The 5,159-nt window shown below is 41.5% G+C and overlaps 1 long non-coding RNA gene across 1 annotated transcript; it reads right to left on the reverse strand.

The window, feature by feature from the left end:
* Window positions 1-3,965: 3,965 nt before the first annotated feature.
* On the reverse strand, window positions 3,966-4,762 carry LOC116442396. The gene is made up of 2 exons (XR_004239537.1): window positions 4,350-4,762; window positions 3,966-4,147 (listed from the first exon to the last, which is right to left on the reverse strand). It is a non-coding gene; the product is annotated as an uncharacterized LOC116442396 (long non-coding RNA).
* Window positions 4,763-5,159: the final 397 nt, after the last annotated feature.

Raw genomic sequence — 5,159 nt, forward strand, 5'->3', positions numbered from 1 at the left:
TGCTAGTACAGCATTTTACATATCTTAGGTTCCACTGAAAGTAGGTTGCATTGGAAAATAAATGAACCATAATACTGACATGACAACAATCCACCGAGCTCTTTGTGGAAAAGGGTAGGAAAAGGTATAGTTGTGTATGTTCTGTGGATCTTAGTGATGACCACTGTGTTAGAAAATTGCTGTGCTTTTTGTTGCTAGGGCTCACCTCCCACAGTAGCAGTGTAAAACAGTGCTTCATGAATTTGGTAACCTTTCTCCCCATGAAAATATATGCTGAACTCCTACCAGTTAATTTCCTTAAGGCATGAGCAAAAAAACAGATTCCTGGTGAAAAATGTCAAATATCAGACAAGATTGGTCATAGGAGGAAAACTGCAATGTTTAGAGGCTGGTGATGACAGATTTAAAGGCGATGGAGATATAGAAGATTAGTTTATCACAGAATGGCCCAAACTTTCGGGTGTTTAAACTCTCACAGTTTCTCATGCAGTACTGGATCTTCATTCTTGCACAAGGTATCCTGACACCCTGGCTGTGAGTTAAAGTTTTCTATTCCTGATGTACGAATGGGAAAAATAAGGGTTGAAAAATTCCTAATGGTAAACTCATTCCCATGTCTTTGAGCACCTAAAGAAGTGCTTCCCACTCCCTGCTGTTATTTATTTAAACTGAGACATTTCAAAAGGGCTTTCAAACATAGAAACTTCATTTTCATTACCTAAGGCCACATAAAACATGACTGGAGATCATTCACCCGATCCATCAGGTCCATGGCTACTCTATTATCTGGCTTCACCAAAGAAGAAATCATTTAATCTGCTTCCATCTTTGTCCTCTCATGAGTCTGCTGATCCCAGCTTCTGTTGTTCATCTGGGTTATCGGGAGCACCGTGTATAATGCAGAGTATGAGGTCAGTCGGGAGCAGAGAGGAGTGTTAATGCTATGAGTCCTGTACTGACTGCAGCCTGTCATAGCTGTGCTGCTGCCTCCAGCCACATATGCACTCAATTTCCTTTTCCTGGCACTGTATAGAGTGGGAAGATCTTGTCAAATAGCTTGATTAATATTTATCTTTGACAAAGATGAGGAAAGGAGATGTGGATCTGGGTGTTCTTTCTTTTTTAACCATAGCCAAGTAACAATTATAGGTACATCTTTTATGATGTGATTTTTTCCTGAATCAAAAGTGAATAGAAAAAACATCAGGTACAGCAATATGCAGGAGCATATCCAGATTTATTCTGCTGTGGAAATAAAATGGGGAAATAACACTCTCAGCAGCAGTGTGTTATCAGCTTTCAAAATTCCCATGAGGAAATCATGTAAATCTCTATTCTATTTCTAGTCAAAGTCAACAGACTTGTAGGAGAGTCAAACAAGGGTACTTCCAGATGAATCAAACAAGGGTAATATATGAGTAATGTGGAGGAACAGTCTATCTGCCTTCCTGGTTGCAGGTGTTGTACACTGCACTTCCAGAGGCTGTTCAGGGCAATGGAAGGAAGAGCTGCACAGATAACCAGTACAGCTGGGACACAGTTCCAGAAAGCTGGAAAAGAACTGCAGTTAATTTGGGTGTTGAGCTATCATTTCTGTATTTTTAACTATCTGCTTGTTAATGAAATGTCATTTTAATACAGAAATGAAAATAATGTTTTCCTTTTTTTTCCTGAAAAATATTAAAATAAAAGAAGCCGAGGACTATTCAGAGGGACAACTGTGTTAGAGTTTTAAACCAATAGGATTTGATAAATCATTAAGTGTATGGGGGTACCCAAACTAGTAGGTTCTGTACAAAGAGAAGGCTCCAGTCAAAACTTCTCTCCAGCCCAGCAGATGATTTGTTAATAGGAGGGGTGTTTTGCATGCCTGGCTGGAAGTTATGAAAGGAACTCATAGGGCACAGGACAGAAACTGTGGAGGGAGGTTTCTCAACAGCCCATTGAGAGCAGTGACCCAACACGGGCTGGAGAAAGATGCAAACAGGTAACAACAATACAGCCAAGGATTAGGATCTTTTGGCCTGTACATTTCCTGTAGGTGAATACAAGAACTGAGCAGCTCTGCTCAGAGTTAGCCACCTGTTTACTCAGCATTGCAGAGGGCAGCCAGCTTTTCATCATTGATTAGATAGCCAAAAATGTGGCCAACACCTAACTGGGTGCTAATGCCATGCTGCCCGGGTGCAGCATAGGACTCCTCCCACAAAAGGGTCACTGCCAGCAGCAATGCCTCATGTTCCTGTGTGAAATGTTCCTCCATTCCTCCCCGTAGTCTCTCTGTTCCAGGCCACAGGTCACTCCATGTGTTCTCAGTGCATGGTGGACATCTCCTTCTGCTTTTCAGATCATTGTCTCAGCAATCTATCTCCCGTGGTTTCTCAGGACTTCCCCTTTCTCAACAATGGTCTGCTCCTCACCCCGCTGTTTTTGCTGGTGAGAAGGTATGAGTGGGGTCACCTTCTCCTTTGAAGATATGGTCCCCAAAACCACTGCCTCCTCATGCCTTCTGCTCAGGAGAAATGAAATCCCCCTCCTGGACCCAAAGCCAAATCTGCAGGGGAAAGAGCTGCTCTGGTCCTACCTGTACCAACCATGCTGCCTGTAGCAAAGAAGCAAGGGGCACCATTATATACCAAAAAAACTTTTTGGTTTGTATTTGTACATTCATCTGGGGGGGGCTTTCATTCCTTTATTGCATTTATAGATCCCCAGGCTTGGGAATATTGCTTTAAATGAGGCAAATGGTAACAGTTGAAGCTAAATCCCAACACCTGCTTTCATAAGCTGTAGCTGTCATCTCTGTTCAGCTGTTTTCCATTTTCCTTCACAACAGGCCTGCCCATTGTAATCAACACACAAATTCTCATTGGCTTCATTGGCCAGATCCAATCTCCCTAGAAAAGCTCAGGGTTAGGAAATCTGCACCACTGACCATAGGGGCATGGACAAAACATGAAAGTTTTTGCATGGTTGTTGGGCATCATTGCACAGTGTTTGCTTCTTCTCTTCTTTTGTTTGACTGCAGGTGGAGGTGTGGCCAACATCTCTTGAAAGAGGGCCATGTGCTCTTTTAATATTTTACTTGAGCCTCTTTTATCCATAGAACAGAATGACCTTTTAACTGTGTCTCTTGTCTAGCTTCATTCTCATGGTCAATGAATCACACCACAAGCTTAGATTGACCGAGTGTGAAAATTATGCCATAAGGTCATCTGTCTCTTTGAAAAAGCAGCTGTTCCATTTTTTCTGTCTAATTGAGTTTGCCCTGCTGAGAAGGACATGAAGTTTCTTTTATATTTCAAAGTGATGAGTTCTTTGCATAATTTCAGTGAATTTGGAGCAGGAGAGGGACTGCTTCTACTTATTGCTACTTCATTCTCAGAGGAAATGTAGGAGGCTGATTTAATTATCGATGAAATATAACTCACACAGGCCACTTAATGGCATTCCTGCACCACCGTGATGTGTGGTGATGAGAGCCCTCTATATTTCACCTATTGCTGTCAGGTTGGCATTAACCTGGACTGCTGCAGAGGCAGTGTTTGCATTCCCCTGGAGTAAAGAGCACCTGTACAAGAGACAATTCTCCCATTCCTCTTTGGCTATATAAATGGCAAAACGGTGCCTCATTATCACATTTCCCTGCAGTAATGTACAAGGGAGAATGGAAGAGAAAGAAATATAAACAGAACAAAAATAAAAACACAACCAAAAAAAAAAGGAAAAACAAAAAAGCCAAGCCCCTCAAAAACCAAAGAGCTGCTAGAAGGCTCTCTCCTTTCCTGCTACTTCTAGCAGGAAATAACCAAAGCTGAATCACAGAAACTTCGTACTGCTCTGCCTATCCTTAAGCAAGCTTGCAGGTGCAAGTGCTGTTGAGGCAAGGCTAAGACTATGACTCAAGCCATTTTGAGATAAGGAAGCAAAACTGCTTCTCCTAGAGTCATAAAAGCAAGACAAGGTCAAATCTATGAAACCTTTATTTAGCTCATTAAATGAAAGCAATACAGACTGTGTAAAACACTTTCTGCAGCTTCTTTACAGAAGTGAAGCTTTTTTCGGATGAAGCTTATCAGCCTCAGTTCCATCCTGATTGTTATGCAAGGTTTCAGCCAGGTTTGCAGACTATAAAGTGACCAGCCTCCTGAATAGAAAAGTACAGGTTTATGCCAATGTGTGCAATAGTATTGTGCTTTCCTAGAAAAAAGCCCTGTTGCTATTCAGAGCAACAATTTCCACAGTCAGTACTGTCACTATTCTGATCAGCACTATGGTTTATCAGTGAGGACATGAGGGAGACCACTGTGGAGCCAGCCTCACTGGGAGAAGGGGAAACAGGTACTTACCAAGGGTCCCTCTAGCCTTAATTCTGCCTCCAGCAGTGTCCACATCCAGAAGTCTAGGAAGAAGCTTAAGCAACTGGATAAATGATCTTTTCCCGGTGATATCACTTGTTTCTTTTTCCTTTCGTTCTCTGAAAAAGACATTGCAAACCATTTAGATCACAATTTCTTAACAGCCACATTTTCTCTATTAGCAACTTCATTTTGAAAATAATTTAGCTCCTGATCCCTCCCTTGCTGCTTATTCCAGCAAATGTACCAGCTTCAGTGAGGAGGCAGTTCAGGGTCCTAGCTACACAGAGACCATCAGAGATGAAGAGTGCCAGATCCTATTAATGGTTTTATGCTGCCATAATAAACCTATACTTTTTTATTATTGCCCTTAGCTTAGATTCTTCATCTGTGCTCAGTTATAATGCAAGTGGAAAGTTGTATCAGGGAAGTGGAATAGGCTAATAACTTCACCGTGGTGCCTTTAGCCACAACATCACTATTGAATTCTCTAGACATTTAATAGGACTGAATGTTGCTGGAATCTTTTTTGCTAAAATAATATGAACTTTCTTCCAAGGTCACTGCATTCTTGGGTAGCCAATAAGCTTTGATGATCATTAATAGCTAAAACAAGCCTAAGCTTTAATCAAAGGTGCATTAACTCACATCCTGTTGTTTGGCTCTATGATTGCAAAACTAAAATGACTGAACACAATGTGGCAACATACATGGTTTAGTAAGCACTGCTGCCAACTGTTCTTGGCATAAAATGAGTGGACTCATCTTGAAAATAGGCCTCTGTTCCTTAAAACTGGGGCA

The sequence above is a fragment of the Corvus moneduloides genome, chromosome 4 (genome assembly GCF_009650955.1).
Source record: "Corvus moneduloides isolate bCorMon1 chromosome 4, bCorMon1.pri, whole genome shotgun sequence".
NCBI classification, from domain to species: domain Eukaryota; kingdom Metazoa; phylum Chordata; class Aves; order Passeriformes; family Corvidae; genus Corvus; species Corvus moneduloides.